Raw genomic sequence first — 21,075 nt, 5'->3', positions numbered from 1 at the left:
CTTCGTTTGCAAATCCACACAGGAGTTGGAAGGATAGGCAGAACGATAGTGAACCAATTTCTGAGTACAAAGATGGTAATGGCAGAAATAAAAAGACAAATACTTCTCAAAGTGGTGAAAATCATTGCAAGGAGGATAGGAGTGAGTCAAAAAAACCAACATGTTTTCATTATCATAAGGTTGGACACATAAAAGCAGAGTGTTGGAAGTTAAAACTGAAAGCCATAGCTTTAGTGAGCATGGGTAGTGTTTCCCAAAGAATGCCATACCAAAGAGTGAGGCTGGTGAAAAACCAATACTGTCTAATGTATTTATAGTGGGTGTAAATAGGGGTGTGAAAGATTATGAAGGTTTTGTATTTGAAGGGGAATTCACTCCGTTTTAGAAGGAAAGATCCAGAAACATTGTTATCATACAAGTTCAGCTCAGAGCTTAATGGTAGAAAAAGATTTAGACTTTTCTTCAAAGAGTTCACTGAATAAAAATGTATGGATGGGAATTGTGTGCTCATCCCAGTGTTTAGAGTGAATTTAAACTATGATTTGGTAAAGGGATCTGTTATTGCTGATGTAAAAACAAGAAATGCTGGAAATACGCAGCAGGTCTGGAAGCATCTGTGGAGAGAGAAGCAGAGTTAACGTTTCAGGTCAGTGACCCTACTTCAGAGAGACAAACGAAAATCCTGTCAGAGAGAAGAGCAGAATGTCTTCAAGGTAGGCATTCCTGGAAGAGAAGTGGCAGTGAATTAAACACTAAAATAAAAGCAAAATACTGCAGATGCTGGAAATCGGAAATAAAATATTTCTTGTTTTTATTTCAGATTTCCAGCATCTGCAGTAGTTTGCTTTTATTTTACTGTTATTGCTGATGTTGTGTCTAAACTACCAATTAATCAAGTTGATTTTATATTAGGAAATTATCTCATAGGAGATTGGTCTTTCGTTTTCTTAGACAGTGGGCAAGAGTGCAAGAATGGTTCCTGTGTGTAAAGACCTCTCACCTATTTGTAATCCTCTTGGCTCAGAGGGTGAATTAAACAAAGACACAGATGTATCCACACCATGAATGGACTTAACACAGGCCACAAAAGTTCATAAAGAATTTCAAATTAAAAGTTCTCCCCAAGAAGGATAGAAACTTCAGACTAAATCTGAAGGGTTAATAAGACCTGACACTGAATCAATGGTGCCTGCCAATGCCGAGACAACACAGGATACAGCAGCAGGGATCTAAGCAAATGCACAGGTTTCAAGAGACCATTAGAAATCCCAAACTGAATGGGATGATTTGGTATTGAATGAAAGAATCACAGTGATCTTTACATATCAATGCCCCCGGACTATAAATGGGTCAGTGTCAATGCTGTAAGCATGTGTTTGCCAGGACTGTAAGTGTGTCAGTGCCAGGACTGTAACAGTGTCAGTGTCTGGACTATAATTATGCGCTTGCCAGGACTATAAGTGTGTCTGTGCCAGGTCTGTAAGTGTGTCAGTGTCAGGACTATAATTGTGTGTTTTCCAGTGATGTAAGTGTTTCTGTGACAGGACGACAAGTGAGTGAGTGCTAGGACTATAAGTGTGTCAGTGGCAGCACTGTAAGTGTATCAGTACCAAGACTGTAAGTGTGTCAGTGCCACGATTATAATTGTGTGTTTGCCAGGACTGTGTGTCAGTGCCAATGCTGTAAGTGTGTCAATGCCAGGACTTTAAGTGTGTGCATTTGCCAGGATTGTAAGTGTGGCAGTGCAAGAACTGTAAGTGTGCCAGAGCCAATGCTGTAAATGTGTCAGTGCCAGGACTGTAAATGTGTCAGTGCCAGGACTGTAAATGTGTCACTGCCAATGCTGTAAATGTGTCAGTGCCAGGACTATAAGTGTGTCAGTACCATGACTGTAAGTGTGCCAGTGCCAATGCTGTAAATGTGTCAGTGCCAGGACTATAAGTGTGTCAGCACCATGACTGTAAATGTGTCAGTGACATGACTGTAAATGTGTCACTGTCAGGACTGTAAATGTGTCTGTGCCAGGACTGTAAATGTGTCAGTGCCAGGACTGTAAATGTGTCAGTGCCAGGACTATAAGTGTGTCAGTGCCATGACTGTAAATGTGTCAGTGCCAGGACTATAGGTGTGTCAGTGCCAGGACTATAAGTGTGTCAGTGCCATGACTGTAAATGTGTCTGTGCCAGGACTGTAAATGTGTCAGTGCCAGGACTATAAGTGTGTCAGTGCCATGACTGTAAATGTGTCAGTGCCAGGACTATAAGTGTGTCAGTGCCATGACTGTAAATGTGTCTGTGCCAGGACTGTAAATGTGTCAGTGCCAGGACTATAAGTGTGTCAGTGCCATGACTGTAAATGTGTCAGTGCCAGGACTATAGGTGTGTCAGTGCCAGGACTATAAGTGTGTCAGTGCCATGACTGTAAATGTGTCAGTGCCATGACTGTAAATGTGTCACTGCCAATGCTGTAAATGTGTCAGTGCCAGGACTGTAAGTGTGTCAGTGCCAATGCTGTAAATGTGTCAGTGCCAGGACTGTAAATGTGTCAGTGCCATGACTGTAAATGTGTCAGTGCCAGGACTGTAAATGTGTCACTGCCAATGCTGTAAATGTGTCAGTGCCAGGACTGTAAATGTGTCAGTGCCAGGACTGTAAATGTATCAGTGCCAGGACTATAAGTGTGTCAGTGCCATGACTGCAAATGTATCAGTGCCAGGACTAGAAGTGTGTCAGTGCCATGACTGTAAATGTGTCAGTGCCATGACTGTAAATGTGTCACTGTCAGGACTGTAAATGTGTCTGTGCCAGGACTGTAAATGTGTCAGTGCCAGGACTATAAGTGTGTCAGTGCCATGACTGCAAATGTATCAGTGCCAGGACTAGAAGTGTGTCAGTGCCATGACTGTAAATGTGTCAGTGCCATGACTGTAAATGTGTCAGTGCCAGGACTATAAGTGTGTCAGTGCCATGAATGTAAATGTGTCAGTGCCAGGACTGTAAATGTGTCAGTGCCAGGACTATAAGTGTGTCAGTGCCATGAATGTAAATGTGTCAGTGCCAGGACTAGAAGTGTGTCAGTGCCATGACCGTAAATGTGTTACTGTCAGGACTGTAAATGTGTCAGTGCCATGAATGTAAATGTGTCAGTGCCAGGACTATAAGTGTGTCAGTGCCATGAATGTAAATGTGTCAGTGCCAGGACTATAAGTGTGTCAGTGCCATGAATGTAAATGTGTCAGTGCCAGGACTAGAAGTGTGTCAGTGCCATGACCGTAAATGTGTTACTGTCAGGACTGTAAATGTGTCAGTGCCATGAATGTAAATGTGTCAGTGCCAGGACTATAAGTGTGTCAGTGCCATGAATGTAAATGTGTCAGTGCCAGGACTATAAGTGTGTCAGTGCCATGAATGTAAATGTGTCAGTGCCAGGACTATAAGTGTGTCAGTGCCATGACCGTAAATGTGTTACTGTCAGGACTGTAAATGTGTCAGTGCCAGGACTATAAGTGTGTCAGTGCCATGAATGTAAATGTGTCACTGTCAGGACTGTAAATGTGTCACTGTCAGGACTGTAAATGTGTCAGTGCCAGGACTGTAAATGTGTCACTGTCAGGACTGTAAATGTGTCACTGTCAGGACTGTAAATGTGTCAGTGCCAGGACTGTAAATGTGTCAGTGCCAGGACTGTAAATGTATCAGTGCCAGGACTGTAAATGTGTCAGTGCCATGACTGTAAATGTGTCAGTGCCAGGACTGTAAATGTGTCACTGCCATGACTGTAAATGTGTCAGTGCCAGGACTATAAGTTTGTCCGTGCCAGTGCTGTAAGTGTGTCAGTGCCAGGACTATAAATTTGTCTGTGCCAGTGCTGTAAGTGTGTCAGTGCCAGGACTATGTTTGTCTGTGCCAGTGCTGTACGTGTGTCAGTGCCAGGACTATAAGTTTGTCCGTGCCAGTGCTGTAAGTGTGTCAGTGCCAGGACTGTAAATGTGTCACTGCCATGACTGTAAATGTGTCAGTGCCAGGAGTATAACTGTGTTAGTGCCAGTGCTGTATGTGCATCAGCGTCATACTATGTGTTTCAGTTTCAGTGCTGTATGACTATCATTGCCTGTACTAGTGTGTCAGTGCCACTGTATGTGTGTCAGTGCCAGTACCAGTGCCAGTGCTGTAAGTGTGTGTATGTGCCAGTGGTCGTGGGTTGTCATGCCACAAGGTCATTTCGGGGAAATTGAAACATTGCATTTCACTACTCCGATTGGCTATTCACTGATAAATAAATGACAGCTGAAGTACCCGTTCCCTCAATTTGATATTTACCTTTTTTTATCCCCGATCTGCTGTGTACAGGAGAGAAAAAAATAAACTCACCACACTTAAAATTCTTCAAGATATTATTGAAGTCTTGGAGTTTCAACCTGAGAAAAGTTTTAGAAGGATCGCAGGTCTAACTGTCCTGTTGAATAACTTGAATTCACGATTGGAATAGCAGGTTGTTCAGAGGTCAAGAGGCAGAGCAGAAAGCTGGGAAGAGCACAGCTGGTGGAGGGTCAGCTGCAAAAGAAGGAGTAAAGTCCGGATTGGGAGTGTTAGCTGGAAAGGAAGGAGCTGGTGACACGACTGGCTCAGCTGGCAGTGAAAGAACGGCAGTCAGGGAAGGGCCAGCTGTGACAAAGGAGCTGTCATCACCGGGTCAGCTGGTAAAATGGGACAGTTGCCAGGAGGGGTGAGACTCAGCTTGTTTATAGTGCAAATGGCTACAGCAAGAAGTGATTTGTTTTGAACTTCCAATGTAGGTATGCGAATCACATAAGAGAGAGTCTGGGGTTGGGAAACACTGAGGAAGGGGTTGAATGAGATCATGGCTGGTCTGTATCTTAATTTCATTTGGCCACCTTGGTTCCATATTCCTTAATATCCTAGATTCTGCTGTTTTTTTGTGGGAGACTGTTCCACACTTCTGGCACCCTTTATATAAAGATGTATTTCCCAGCTTTCTCCTGAATAGCCTGGCTCCGGCTTTGAGATAATGTCTCCTTCTCCTGGACACCCCCACCAGCAGAAAAGGTTTCTTTCTCTCGGTCCTATCAATTCCTTTCAATATCCTGAAAACTTCAATGCTGTAATTCTTTTATATTCCAGGGATCATGAAACTAGTTTAAGACAAGGCGATGCTGTTGTTGTTTGGAGAACAGACATTGCAAAGGGTGAACAGCAACTTTCTGACACCTCCTCCTGCTTCCCCTGAGCTATGATCCCCCATCACTGAACATCAAGCTGTCGTTTCCCAGATCGTCTCAGACCTCATCTCCTCTGGAGATCTTCCCCTCACGCCCTCCAACCTCACAGTCCCCCAACCTCGCACTGCCTGCATCTACCTCCTTCCCAAGATCCACAAACACGGTTGCCATGGTAGACTCATCAGTTGGAATTTTACCCTTTTCAAATCATGTGTCCTCTGAGGCAGCCGAAGCTAAATTCAGAACAGGTCGCCAACGTCATCACGCCAAATCTCCATTTTACACTCGTCGGACGACAGGCAAGATGGGGACGCCGCTCGGCGTCTGATTGAAGGCAAATGGCGGCCATTAATTAAAAGGCCAATTGTCAAACATTTTATATAAAAACAAGAAATGCTGGAAATACTCAGCAAGTCTGAGGAAAAAGGAAGACATATCAGAAGCGCTGTTATGGAAGGTAGCATCATCAGAGCAGATGCGTTGGAGACGGAGAAACAGAGAGAATGGAATGGAGTCCTTACAGGAGGCAGAGTGTGAAGAAGTGTAGTCGAGGTAGATGTGAGAGTCGGTGAGCTTATAATGGATATTAGTAGACAGCCTATCCCCAGAGATGGAGATAGAGAAGTCGAGGAAGGGAAAGGAAGTGTCGGAGATGGACCATGTAAAGGTGAAAGAAGGGTGGAAATTAGAAGCAAAGTTGATAACGTTTTCCAGTTCGGGGAGGGAGCAGGAAAAGGCATCGATACAGTCATCAACGTACCGGAAAAAGAATTGGGGGAGGTGGCCTGAGTAGGACAGGAACAAGGAATGTTCAACATATCCCACAAAAAGACAGGCATAATTAGGACCCCTGCGGGTACCCATAGCAACACCTTTTACTTGAAGGAAGTGAGTGGAGTTGAAGGAGAAGTTGTTCAATGTGAGAACAAGTTCAGTCAGGCGGAGGAGGGTGATGGTGGATGGGGACTGGTTGGGCCTCTGTTCAAGGAAGAAGCAGAGAGCCCTCAAACCGTCCTGGTGGAGGATGGAGGTGTAGAGAGATTGGACGTCCATAGTGAAGAGGAGGCGGTTTGGGCCAAGAAACTAGAAATTGTCAAAATGACGTAGGGCGCCAGAAGAGTCACGGATGTAGGTGGGAAGAGACTGGACCAGCAGAGAAAAGATACAATCAAGATAGGAAGAAATAAGTTCAGTGGGGCAGGAGCAGGCTGACACAATGGGTCTGCCGGGACAGTCCTGTTAGTGGATTTTGGGAAGGAGGTAGAAGCGGGCTGTCTGGGGATGTGGGACGATGAGGTTGGAAGCTGTAGAGGGAAGATCTCCAGAAGAGATGAGGTCAGTGACAGTCCTGTGGACAGTAGCTTGTTCGGTGGTGGGGTCATGGTCCAGAGAGAGGTAGGAAGAAGTGTTTGAGAGTTGACCCTGAACCTCTGCAAGGTAGAGGTCGGTACGCCATACAACAGCATCACCCTTGTCTGCAGGTTTGTTGACTATGTCGGGGTTAGACCTGAGAGAACGGAATGCCTCAAATTCAGAGGGGGACAGGTTAGACTGAGTGAGGGGGGGCAGAGAAATTGAGATGACCAATGTCTCGCCGACAGTTTTCAATGAAAAGATTAAGAGCGGGTAAGGGGCCAGAGGGAGGGGTCCAGGTAGAGGGAGAATGCTGGAGGCAGATGAATGAGTCTGCTGATCTCCTGGTGAAAGAAGTGAGCCCGGAGGCGATGGAAGAAGAGCTCAACGTTATGCCGAGTGCCAAATTTATTGAGGTGGCGGCGTAAGGGGATAAAACTGAGACTTTTGCTGAGTACAAAATGTTCAGCATCAGAGAGGGGGAGGTCAGAGGGTATAGTGAATACATGGCAAGGGGTCAGATCAGAAGGGGTCAGAGGGAAGAGAAAGGGAAGAAGGATCTGGAGGGGCATTAGTCCCCATCAGCTGCTGGAGCTTGCGTTCCTTGACACCTGAAAGGAAGAGAAAATGTTTTTTGTTAATGCTGTCAACCATTTTATGTTGGATTTTACATTCTGCACACAGCTCACACGGAGAGCGGTGGGCGGGTCGCAGACCCGGCAGCTTTAAATGAGCGGCAGCCACTGTGTCACTGAAGAAGTTGAAGGTTCTTGATGTTTCTGTTCTGTCTGTTGTATTTATCAATTAATTCCAAGGTGGGGGCTGATATTGCCAGCACACCAGGGCTCACCTGAGTGAGTAATACTCCTGGTAGAGCCACAGCATCAGTGATTTATCCCAGGTAGGGGAGGGGGGTTGCAAGTGCCTGTCCTTGCCGTAGGCAGCAAAAAGCTGTCCCCAATTCATCTTTGGACACTGCAGCCATGGGCATTGTGCACTCTGGAGGAGGGTCCTCCAGTGAGGAAGACAACGGCACAAGGAAGGACAGGGGGACGAGTTGCCAGGGAAATCAGCGACCTGCTGACCAACTGCAGCCTGGTTATGGGGGAGGGACAGAAGGCCACAGAGTGCACCTGTGAGGAGATGAGTCTACCCAGTAGTCAGGGTGTATCGGCAGCAGCTGAGCTTTCTGCAGATGTCAGAGCACCAGTGCCGTAGAAGACTCCGCCTGTCCCGAGAGACTGTTACATCTCTGTGTGAGATAATGGCAGCAGAGGTCAGCTCCAACTGCGTGGGTGGCTCTAATGGTCACAGTCCCTCTGAACTTCTACACATCAGGCTCATTCCAGGCTTCCATCGGAATGTGCGGAATCTCACAGACATCAATGCTGCAATGCATCAAGGTGGGAACTGATGCCATATTCATCATGCCAACCTGTTCATCAAGTTCAAGACTGATTCTGCCAATCAGGCCAAGGGAGCCAGAGGTTTCAGCGTTATCACTGGGTTCCCCATGGTCCAAGGCGTGATTGATTGTTTGATGAAACATAGGTATAATAAGCTTAATTAGGTAGAATTTAGATATAGTTAATATATTATACCGATTAGAATTAGAGATTGAATAAATGACCAGCTTTCAAGACTCACTGAAATTCCTCTTTAAGAAGGTAGGTTTAGAAATGTTAAGGTCTTTCAAGATCCCTGTTACCAGAATGTAAACCAGAAACACCTTTGAAGTTGGGAAATCCATTTCCGCATTTCTGTTGCCAGGGACTTGGAGGATAAACACACATTGAAACATCCTGTGTGATATCAGTAAGAGGTAGCAATAAACTTAATTGATAGTGTTTGTATCATAAAAAGACAATTATAGATAATAAAATAATAATGGAATAGTACTTACAGGAACAGACGTCACGTAAACACAATTATAAACATTTTGACCAAATAAATGCTCACAACTTCAAGAGCAGGGGAATTCCAGCAAAACATAAGTGGAGATGTTAGTTAATGATATTCCCAAATATGGATCTCAAAAGCAGGAAAAACATACACAGAGAGGTAACATGTATATGTTAAAAGGTCAGATGATACCTTAGAAACAGCATAACATGAGAGTTTCTGAAGCAAAAATTAGAAGTTGAATTCCTCATCAATACTTCACACCCTATGGCTTACTCGGGGAATTTAAGGTAAAAGTTTACTTTAAATTTTGATGGATACTCTAAGATATTTTGTTATAACAGTAGCAGGGTTAAACTTCTGGATTCTATTTTAGAAATTAAATTATGTGTTACATCTCTTAGTAAAATTTGAGATTGTGATATACTTATCCACTTAAAAGTGTATTGCATGTTCAATTCTTTAATAAATATATAAAAGTTAATACATCGTCTCATGTAGCATTCTGTATACAACTACAAGAGCACCCTCTCTGTGTCCCTTTAAGTGGAGAGATACATATTGAAGAGAGTTTCCTAGACCCTTATAATATCTGGGATCTTTATGACTTAGCCATTATTATTGAAAAATTAGACTATCCAAAAGATGGTAATATTCTCTGTTAGTTTTCTATATTTGAGAGAAGGCTAGTTCAATTCTTTGGACCCAAATCAGTGTCTATAAGAATTTGTCCAGTTTGACCTTAATTAAAAGATATTCATAAGGATGCATGCATGATTTGGTTTAGTCCCTATAAGGGGTTAAAGTCATAAATCACTTCAACTGTACACATGTGGCCATCAGAGCTCCTGCAGGTCTGCCAGGGGCCTTCATTAATCGAAAGGGGTTTCACTCAATGAATGTCCAACTTGTTCTGACCACCGTAAAAGTATATTGCAGGTATGTGCTTGTTATCCTGGCAGCAGTCATGATGCATTCATTCTTTGGCACTCCCAGGTGCCAATGCTTTTCAGCCCCCCCGGCACCTGCAAGGATAGATACTTGGTGACAGGGGTTACCCGCTCTAGACATGGCTGATGATGCCTGTGAATGAAGCACGGAATGAAGCAGAGGAACTGTACAATGCAAGCCATGTGACCAGCAGAGTCACCATTGAGCAGACCATAGGTCTTCTGAAGATGAAATTTAGATGTCTGGATCGCTCAGGTGGTGCCCTTCAGTATTTGCCAGCAAGGGTATCTCGCATTGTAGTTGTCTGCTACGCCTTAAATAAACTGGCACTGCAGGGCATTGGGGGAAGGGGGGTTGCAGGGGGGTGGCGCCTGGATGCTGAGGAATTTGTTCAGCACAAGGTGGCTTCAGACGAGGAGGGTGAAGGGTTTGAGGAGGAGGAGGGGGAGGAGGGAGTGCAGCCACCTGAATATCCAGGGGAAGCAGTTGGAGGTTTGCAGGGGTTGGGTGCAAGGGAGGCTCGGTAGCTCTAATACTCGGGCGTTTCTCCTGACCGGAAGTTCATGACCCATGCAGTTTGCCAGCGACTGACATGTCAATCTGAACTCAGACATTCACATCTGCTGGAAGCCTGAAAGCACTCACCTGCAGGCACTAACCTCAGCTGCTACGGTCCGCCTTTCCCTCTAACACAACATAGCCCAATGGTGCACCTCCCCCAAGTCTCCATCTCATGCAGAAAAAAAATTCACCTCATACATTATCAGTCACTTGAGATATAAATAAGCTAAATGAGAAATGTTATAAAGTTTGTGGAAAGTTGGACTAAAATTAACATGATTCAAAATCGCACCAGTGAAACCTAAGTGCAGTTACTGTGATTTATTAAAACGTTTCTGAGTGACACTCCAGACTGAAGGATATGTCTTAGACTGCAGTGTGGCCACATCTGTGAGTTTGAACGTGCTAACAACCTTTATTTCTAGAACTACACCCCCCCTCCCCCGCCGCGCCCCCACCACCTCCCGTGCCCACACTCTGGAGAAATCACCCTCCTGACCAGCTGCTCCAGCCTCACCATCAGCAACTGAGTGTCCTTCGTCCTCTCCAGCAAGTAGCAATGCCTCCTCCTCCACAGCAGTGAGAATGGCAAGGACTGGAACTCCAGCACTGGTCCGTGCCCTCTCATGGGCATTCTGGGCCCTCTTTTCCTGTGCAGACACATGACAATCATTTCAGTTACTTGGCTTGAAGGAGCACCTGCTCATCCCTCGTGCTGCATGCTGCCTCTGGGGCCATTGCCATTCAAGTGTAAGGTTGGCACACTTCTAGTCCCTTGTGCAGGTCAGATGTGCCCGGCATATGCCCCATGACAGGGCTGCAACCATTTCACTCCAGATGGAGGGCTTCCACTTTGCAGCATCAATACCTGGATACCCACCCATCTGAGTACAAAGCAACGAGGACTGAGACATGCCCGTTACCCTGGCAGAGTGGAGAAGGTCGTTGACCCGCTTGCGGCACTGAATCCATGTCCTCCTCACAACCCTGCGGCTGCCGTTCTCCTCTGCCACCTTCATCCAGGCCTTTCTGGTGATCTGGGAAGGCCTCCTCCTTCTGTCTGGTGGGAAGAGGACTTCCTGCCTTGCCTCAGCTGCCTGGAGGAGGACATGCAGGGAGTCATCGGTAAACCATGGGGCCACCCGGTTGGTTCTCTCTGCCATTGATGCGAGTGGGTTCTGGTCCTCCAAGTGGTTTCTGACAAGGTCAGGTAGGTCACCCCTTTCAGTCAGAGGACAGCTCCTGTTCCCCTCAGCCTGCCTTATGTGTCAGCAATGTCACTCTTGCTCCTCCCACCATCCTCTGAGAAGTATGCAACGTTATCAGAGCCACTAAAGGTACTGACAGTCCATTTAAATGGCTTTCAGCACCTTCTTGCGGCTCTTGCCCCACCCCCGCCGATGCTGACCTTCCTGGCCGCGTGCGCCTTTTCTATTCAAAAGTCCGCCAGCGAGAGGCTAATTGATTTGCCAGCGCTTGATCGTGGCGGCAGTCAAGCACGGAGCGGGAGCGCCTTCGGCACCCACTTCCTGGACCGCGGCCCCGCCGGGTCGCATTAAATTCCAGCCATCATTTCAGCCTGTTCCTGCCCCACTGAACTGATTTCTTCCAACTGGCCTCTATTTTTTCTCTCCTTCTCCAGTCCCTTCCCACCTACATCTGTGACTCTTCCTATGCCCTCTGTCACTTTAAGAGTTTCGGGTTTCCTGGCCTGGCCCCAACCTTCTCTTTTTGACCATGGGTGTCTAATCTCTCTATACCTCCATCCTCCACCAGGACAGTCTGGGGAGCTCTCCAATTCTTCCTTGAACGGAGGATCAATTAGTCTCCATCCACCACCATCCACCTCTACCTGGCTGAACTTGTTCTCACACTGACACCACTGACTTCTTCCTAACAAAAGATGTTTCTATGTGAGCCCATATAGTTCCTAGCTATGCCTGCCTTTTTGTCAATACATGAAACATTCTTTGTTCCTGTCCTACTCAGGTCCCTTACCCCACCTCTTTTTACGGTGCATTGATAACTGTATTGATGCCACTTCCTGCCCCGATTTGAAAAATTTCATGAATTTGTCTTGCAATTTCCACCCTTCTGTCACCTTCACATGGTCCATCTTCGACTCTTCCCTTCCTTTACTTCTCTGTCCCCATTTCTGGGAATAGGTTATCAACAAATATTCATTATAAGCTCACTGATTCCCACAGCTACCTTGACTACACCTCCTCACAGCCTGCTTCGTGTAAGGACTCCATTCCACTTTCCCAGTTTTTCCGGCTCTGTCGCATCAGTTCTGATGATGCAGCCTTCCATGCCAGTGCCTCTGATATGTCTTCCCTTTTCCTCAACCGACGATTCCCACCCCCCCCCACCCCCACCACCATCACCCCCCACACAATGGTTGGCAGGGACCTCAACCGTGTCTGTCCCATTTCCCACACTTCTGCTCTCACCCTATCTCTTCCCTCCCAAACCACGTGAGTGTTCCCCTTGACCTCACCTTCCACCACAGCATCTTCATTTTCAACAGATCATCCTCTGCCATTTCTGCCACCTGCAGCATGATGCCACCACCAAACACATCTTTTCCTCACCTTCCCTGTCACCGTTCCAAAAGGACCATTCCCTCTGTGACACCCTGGTCCACTCCTCAATTACCCCTCCACTTACGATGGCATTTTCCCATGCAAGCCCAGGTGATGCAACACCTGCCATTTTACTTCCTCCCTTCGCACTGTCCAAGGCCCCAAACACTCCTTCCAAGTGAAACAGCAATTTGCGTGTGCTTCTTTCGATTCAGTATACTGTATTTGCTGCTCACAATTTGGTCTCTCTAGATTGGGAAGAGGAAGCACAGATTGGGTGATCACTTTGTGAAACATCTTTCTTCATTCCACAATCATGACCTCAAGCTCCCAGTCACTTGCCACTTTAATTCTGCATCCCAGTCCCACTCTGACATATCTGTCCTCGTCCTCCTGCACTGATCCAATGAAGCTCAACATAAGCTCAAGGAATAGCACCTCATTCTTCGATTAAGCACTTTATAGTCTTCTGGACTCAACACTGAGTTCAACAATTTCAGATAATAATCTCCACTCCAAATTTTTCAGACAGCGGGTGCTGGTAATGTTTCTGCTGTTGCCATTTACACCTCAAGACTCATCTTTTGTTTCTTTACTTGTCACATTACCATCTCCTTTTACCTTGCACCATCATCCCTCATGTCACTTAATCTCTCCTGCCTTCCACCCTGTCACAAACATTCCCTTTTGTTCTTTTCCTCCTTTCTTCCCTTCCCCTTTCCCTGCCTCTTTACTTCTCTAACCATTTACAGTTCTGACATAAGGCCATCGACCTGACACGTTAACTCTCTTTCTCTCTCCACAGATCCTGACTGGCCTGCTGAATATTTCCAGCATTTTCTGTTTTAATTCCTAGTTTATGAAATCTCCCATTACAAGGGCGGCACAGTGGCACAGTGGTTAGCACTGCAGCCTCACAGCTCCAGGGACCCGGGTTCGATTCTGGGTACTGCCTGTGTGGAGTTTGCAGGTTCTCCCTGTGTCTGCGTGGGTTTTCTCCGGGTGCTCCGGTTTCCTCCCACAAGCCAAAAGACTTGCAGGTTGATAGGTAAATTGGCCATTATAAATTGTCACTCGTATAGGTAGGTGGTAGGGAAATTTAGGGACAGGTGGGGATGTTTGGTAGGAATATGGTAGTGTAGGATTAGTATAAATGGGTGGTTGATGGTCGGCACAGACTCGGTGGGCCGAAGGGCCTGTTTCAGTGCTGTATCTCTAATCTAATCTAAAATCTAATCTAAACCTTGGATCACCGCTAATATTCTGGTGGAATTGCACAGCCTTTCTTCGAAGGCCAACATATCCTTTCTGCACTGTGGCACCCAGACTGTACGCAGTACTCCAGATGTAGCCTTATATAGCTGTAGCAAAACTTCCTCCCCTTTATATCCTAGTCCTCTAGTTATAAACACTAACATTCCATTAACCTTTGCTCATTAATTTTTGGACAGTTGATTGATCAGTGTACCCCGAAATCTCTTGAACCTCCTCTCTTCCTAACTTATTCACCAACAATACTTGGATGGATCCTTTTTTGGTTCAAAATGGATGATCTCATACTTACCTATGTTGAAATCCATCTGCCACAATATCGAATACTCCATTATAAGAACATAGGAACATAACAAACAGGAGCAGAAGTAGACCATACAGCCCCTCGAGCCTGCTCCTACTTCAATACAATCATCACTGATCCTCGGCCTCAACTTCACTTCCTCCCCTGCTCCCCATGTCCCTTGATTCCCTGAGAGACCAAAAATGTGTCTATCTCAGCCTTAAATATATTCAATGATGGAGCATCCACTACCCTCTGAGAAAGATTCACAACCATTTGAGTGAAGAATGTTCTCCTCATCTCAGTCCTAAATGATCCGCCCCTTATCCTGAGACAGTACCCCTGTTCTAGATTGCCCAGCTAGGGGAAACAACCTCTCAGTATGTACCCAGTCAAGCCTCTTCAAAATCTTGCATGTTTCAATGAAATCACCTCTCAATCTTCTAAGCTCCAGACAGTATAGGCCCAAGTTACTCAGCCTCTCAACTTAGGAAAACCCTCTTATCCCAGGAACTAATCAAGTGAACCATCACTCCACCGTCTCCAATGCAAGTATATCCTTCCTTAAATATGGAGACCAAAACTGTACAGTGTTCCAAGTGTGGTCTCACCAAAGCCCGATACAACTGTACCAAGACTTCCTTATTCGTGTACTTCAATCCCCTTGCAATTAAGGCCAACATGCCATTTGTCTTCCTAATTGCTTGCTGTACCTGCATGCTAGCTTTTTTCGTTCCTTGTGCAAATACACCCAAGTTCCTCTGAATATCAACATTTAGAAGTTGCATGCCTTTTAAAAAATATTCTGCTCTTCTATTCTTACTACCAAAGGGAATAACCTCACATTTCCCATTATACTCCATCTGCCACTTAGTCTGTTTTTTTATCTCTTTGCATCCTCTTTGTGTCCTCTCCACAGCTTACATTCACACCTAGCTTTGTATCATCAGCAAACATAAATATGTTACTCTTAGTCTCTTTATCTAAGTAATTAATATAGATTGTAAGTAGCGAGGCAACAGCACTGATCCTTGCAGCACTCCACAAGTTGGAGCCTGCAAATTTGAAAATGTCCCATTTAGCCCTACTGTCTGCTCCCTGTCCATTAACCAATCCTCCATCCATGCTAATATATTACCTCCAACTCCATGACCCCTTAACTTGCGTATTAACCTTCGGTGTGGCACCTTATCGAATGCCTTTTGGAAATCCAAATACACTACATCTACTGGTTCCCTTTTATCTACTCTAATAGCTTTTTAAAATTGTATCCTCCTATATACACTACTTGCTGGACCACCAATCTTTGTGTCATCAGCAAACTTAGTTAACACAACTTCCTATTGTTTTATCTAAGTCATTAATAAATACAGTGAATAGTTAAGGCCCCAGTGCAGATCCCTGTGGAATGCCACTAGTCACTTCCTTCCAATTGTCTTCTACCACCTAGCCAATCTCCTAGCCAGGCCAACAATTTGCCTTAATTCCATGAGCTTTAATTTTAGCTAACTATTTCTTACGTGGAACCTTATCAAATGCCTTCTGGAAGTCAATGTAAACTGCATCCATAGACATTCCTTTTTATATTATTTCAGTTACTTTCTCAAACTATTCAATTACTTTAATCAGACAAGATCCATCTTTTACAAACGCATCTTGGCTCTCTCTAATCAGTTCAAATTTCTCTAAGGACTCAGTCACTTTGTCCTTAATTATAAATATCAATAACTTCCCCACAATAGATGTTAGACTAAATGTCTATAATTTCCTCTCTCACCTTTCTTAAATTATGGAGTTACATTTGCAATTTTCTAATCTAAGAGGGTTAATTCCTGAATGAAGTGAGCTTAGATGATTATGGCTAAAGGACGTACAATCTTCTCACTAACTTTCTTTAAAACTATATCAGGGAAAGCATCCTAGGGATTAGTCAGTCTTTTGTCCCATTATTTTTTCTAATATTGTTTTCTTGCTTATGTTAACTTTAGTGAGTTCCAGATCTTGACTCAATGATTAGTTTTCCTGTCATGTCAGATATATTATAGAGTAGAATCATAGAAATTTTAAGGCACAGAAAGAGGCCACTTGACCCTTCGTGTCTGTGCCAGCTGAAAAATGATCCACCTATTCTAATCTCACCTTCCAGTATTTGGTCCGTAGCCCTGCAGCTTACAGCACTTGAGGTGCATATCCATACTCTTTTTGAATGAGTTGAGGGTTTCTGCCTCAACCACCCTTTCAAGCAGTGAGTTCCAGACCATCACCACTCTCTGAGTGAAAACCATTTTTCCTCATCTCCCCTCTAATTTTTCTACCAATCACTTTAAATCTATGTCCCTCGTCACTGACCTCCCTGCTAAAGTGAATAAACCCTTCACCTCCACTCTATCCAGGCCCCTCAAAATTTTGTACATTTCAATCAGATCTCCTCTCAGCCTTCTCTGTTCCAAGGAGAACAACCCCAGCCTATCCAATCTTTCCTCATAGCTGCATTTTTCCAGTCCTGGCAACATCTTCGTAAATCTCCTCTGTACCCTCTCTAGTGCAATTACATCCTTTCTGTAATGAAGTGACCGGAACTGCACACATACTCAAGTAATGGCCTAACCAATGAGTTATACAATTCCAGCACAACCTCCCTGGTCTTGTATTCTATACCTCGGCTAATAAAGGAAAGGATTCCATATGCCTTCTTAGCCACCTTATCGACCTGTCCTGCTATTTTCAAGGATCTGTGGACATTCACTCCAAGATCCCTTACTTCATCTACATTTCTCAGTATTTTCCCATTAATCGTGTATTCCTTTGCCTTGTTTGACCTCCCCAAATGCATCACCTCACACTTCTCCAAGTTGAATTCCATTTGCCACTTTACTGCCCATTTGACCAGACCATCAATATCTTCCTGCAGCCTACAGCTATCCTCCTCGCGATCTACCACATGACCAATCTTTGTGTCGTCCGCAAACTTCTTGAGCATGCCCCATACATTTACGTCCAAACCTTTCATATACACCATAAAAAGCAGGGGACCCAGTAATGAGCCCTGCGGAACGTCACTGGAAACAGCCCTCCAGTCGCATAAAACACCCGTCAACAATTACCCTTTGCTGCCTGCCACTGAGCCAATTTTGTATCTACCTTGCTGCATTTCCCTGGATCCCATGTGATTTTATTTTTTTAACCAGTCTGCCATGTGGGACCTTGTCAAAAGCCTTGCTAAAATCCATGTAGACCACATCAATTACACTACCCTCAGCTATCTTCCTGTTTACTTCTTCAAAAAATTTGATCAAGTTGGTCAAACAAGATCTTCCCTTAAAAAATCCATGCTGACTATCCTTGATTAACCTGTGCCTTTCTAAGTGACAGTTTATCCTGCCTCTCAGAATAGATTCCAAGCATTTGCCCACTACTGAGGTTAGACTGACTGGCCTGTAATTATTCAGTCTATCCTTTGCTCCCTTTTTAAACAGAGGTACAATGTTAGCAGTTCCACAATCATCTGGCACCACACCTGTATCCAGTGAGACTGGAAAATGATTGTCAGACCCTCTGCTACTTCCTCTCTTGTTTCTTTTAACAGCCAATGGTACATTTCATCTGGTCCTGGTGATTTATCAACTTTCTCTTCTCTCTCCCTATGTTTATTACATCCAATACTTTACACTCTTCCTCCTTAACTACAATATCTCCATCTTCCCCTTCTTTTGTGACAACAGACGCAAAGTATTCATTGAGAAGCATACCAATATCTTCCGCTGCTACAAATAAGTTACCTTTTTGGTCTTTTATGGGCCCTACTCTCTCCTTAGTTATCCTCTTACTCTTAATGTATTGATAAAACATCTGCCATTCACCTTGATTTTGCTTACCAATATTCTTTTATGCCTTTCTTTGCTTTCCTGATTTGCTTTTTGATTTCACCCCTCCACTTTCTATACTCCTCTTGGCTTTCTGTAGTATCTTCTTCCTTTACTGTGAAGACTGGCACAAAATAAATATTCAACATGTGTGGCATTGGGAATCACTGTGAAGGAAGTCTGGCATTTGAACTTCACTGAGGAGGAATCTGGGCATTTGGGCATCATTGAGGTGGGTGTCTGGGGGTTTGGGCAGCACTGGGTTGGGGTTCTGAGGTTTTGAACATCACTGAGGTATGAGTCTGAAGTCACATGTAGGCCAGACCAGGTAAGGACTGCAGATTTCCTCCCCTAAAGGACATTAGTGAACCAGATGGGTTTTTAAAACAGTTGTGATAGTTTCATGGCACAATTACTGAGACAAGCTTTCAATTTCAGATTTTTTATTAATTAATTGAATTTAAATTCTACCAGCTGCCATGGTGGGATTTGAACCCATGGCCCCATCACATTAGCTTGGGCCTCTGGGTTACTAAGTCAGTGATATTACCACTGCACCACCGCCTCCCCAGAGTTGCTGAGCTCGGGTTCAAGGTGGAGACATTGCGGGGTATCAGGGAGTGGTGGAATTACCTGGACACTTTGATTCAAGAGGTGGTCACATCCCTTATGTTAGGTAGTGGTACAGATCTGACTAGTAGTCATGGACAGGAGGATGAGACTGAGAGTCAAACAGGTCAGGGAACTCCAGATGCAGAGTTGAAGGATCCTCGGCCTTTGCCCTTATCCAATAAGTACAAGGTTCTTGCAGCCTATGTGAATGAGAACACAGACTGCAGGGTGGATGAGCGAACTGCCCATGGCACCATGGTACAGGAGGCTATTCAAGTGAGGGGGAGTAAAAATGAATGTGGAGTGATAGGGGACAGCAGAGTAATGATTTGGGTGAAAATCAACAGAGTGAGTCAGGAAGGGACAGAAAGCTTAACAAAGGTAATGGGGCATTAGTGACTCGGGTAACAACAGGGAAAAATTGAAAAGAATTCAAGCTAAAGGCATTACATTTCACTGTGAAAAGCATTAGCAACAAATTAGATGAATTAATAGCACAGACAGTAATTAATAGGTTTAAACTAATAGCCATTACAGAGATGTGGTTGTAAAGTGTACAAGGATGAGAATTAAATATTCCAGTAATCTTAAACTTATGGAAAAGATGGGGAAAATGGAAAAGGAAGAGGGTTAGCCCTGATAATAAAGGATGGGATAAAGACAGCAGATAGAAAGGACCTCAGTTCAGAAAATCAAGATGTAGAATCAGTTTAGGTGGAGCTACGAACCATCAAGGGGCAGAAAACAATAGCGGCAGTGGCAAAAAGACCCCAGAACAGTAGATGTAGGGCAAGTTTAAATCAGACGACTAGACGTACACGTAACAAGAGTAATACAATAATCATAGGCAGTTTTAATCTTCATAAAGACTGGCAAACAAAATTTGCAGTAATTTGGGCTGAATTTTGTTCTCTTGTCAGAGGCAGGTTCATTGGGGACAGGAGAATCTCCATGGAGCCGTCCGCCACGAAACCCAGCGCCGTACCACTGTTTGCCGATTTTGTCGGAGGCGCATAGATACTGTGGTGGTACTGACGCCCCGACACAATGGCTTCATCATTTAAATGCTTAAGTACTGCTTTAAATAAATTTGAATCTCATTCCCCATCATCCAACCAAGGATTCTCAGTTTAGCGGTAGATGTGCAGCAACCATGTGCCTTCAATTTCTCAACTTTCAAAAGCTGGCTCCACCAAGGCGAAAGTCGTCGATGTGGTGAAAGTAACATCACTGTAGTTTCGTTTAAGGGAAGTGGGGTTTACAGCAGCCTTTGCCGTTATGGTGAGTCCACAAGGGGTTTGTGTGTGAATGGGGGTGAACTCTGCAAAAGGTTTGTGTGTGAATGGGGGTGAACTCCACAAGGGGTTTGTGTGTGTGAATGGGGGTGAGCTCTGCAAAGGGTTTGTGTGTGAATGGGGGTGAACTCCACAAGGGGTTTGTGTGTGAATGGGGGTGAACTCCGCAAAGGGTTTGTGTGTGAATGGGGGTGAACTCCGCAAGGGGTTTGTGTGTGAATGGGGGTGAACTCCGCAAGGGGTTTGTGTGTGAATGGGGGTGAACTCCGCAAGGGGTTTGTGTGTGAATGGGGGTGAACTCCGCAAGGGGTTTGTGTGTGAATGGGGGTGAACTCCGCAAGGGGTTTGTGTGTGAATGGGGGTGAACTCTGCAAGGGGCTTGTGTGTGAATGAGGGGATCTCTGCAAGCATATAGGTGTGTGTGTCAGGGAGCCATTAGAGGGTATTCTAAATGATGTTGTTATGGGTGTGAAGTCTCACACTTCTGGAAAAGATATCAAACCAACAGTAACCATTACTCCAGAACCAATCAGGAATCCGGAGGAGCAAAAATTAACAAATGTATTTGGCCATACAAGCTAAATTTTGCTTTGGAAGGAAGCCAAAGGTCACAGGGAAGTAGCATGGGTCTGATTCACCATGTTTTCCTGGATCCCCTTGTCATGCTGAGGTGTCTCTGCCAGAGGTGGGCCCAAGAGGCAGCTATGGTTCAGCCAGAAGCTCCTAGAAGCAAGCAGCAGCAGTCAGCAAGGTGAAGAAGAGCCCAAGTACACCAGAGAGTCTACTGGACTCACTTAATCTACCTGCAGATGTCAGGACTAAACCATCAGCAAAGGCTATGGCTACCCAGTGAGGCCGTCACAGACCTATGCGGCCTTCTGAATGATGAATTGCGACCAATGTGATTTGGTGGTCACCCTATGTCTGTGGCCCTCAAGATTACCATGGCCCTAAACTTATATTCATTGGGATCATTCCAGGGATCCACCGGGGACATGTGGGAGTCTCTCAAGTCACAGAGCACTGCTGCATCAATTTCCAGTTCAAGAGGGTCAGCGACTATGTGCGCGATCGGACAGACCCTGAGAGTCAAGCTGAGAGGGCCATCGGATTTGGGGGCCTAGCGGGATTTCCACAGGTACAAGGTGTAATTGACTGT

General features: G+C 45.0%; 1 protein-coding gene across 1 annotated transcript in view; it reads right to left on the bottom strand.

Moving 5' to 3' along the window:
• LOC137380511 (catenin alpha-3-like) overlaps positions 1–4,496 on the bottom strand; it is a 2,550,805-nt gene extending 2,546,309 nt beyond the window's left edge. The window contains exon 1 of the mRNA XM_068052420.1: positions 4,371–4,496. The gene's annotated coding sequence lies outside the window, so the exon portion shown is untranslated. The remainder of the gene's footprint in view (positions 1–4,370) is intronic.
• Between the last annotated feature and the right edge of the window lie 16,579 nt (positions 4,497–21,075).

Source organism: Heterodontus francisci, chromosome 20 (assembly GCF_036365525.1).
Source record: "Heterodontus francisci isolate sHetFra1 chromosome 20, sHetFra1.hap1, whole genome shotgun sequence".
Classification (NCBI taxonomy): domain Eukaryota; kingdom Metazoa; phylum Chordata; class Chondrichthyes; order Heterodontiformes; family Heterodontidae; genus Heterodontus; species Heterodontus francisci.
Note: the sequence above shows the minus strand (reverse complement) of the source record. Positions and strands in the feature narration are given on the sequence as shown.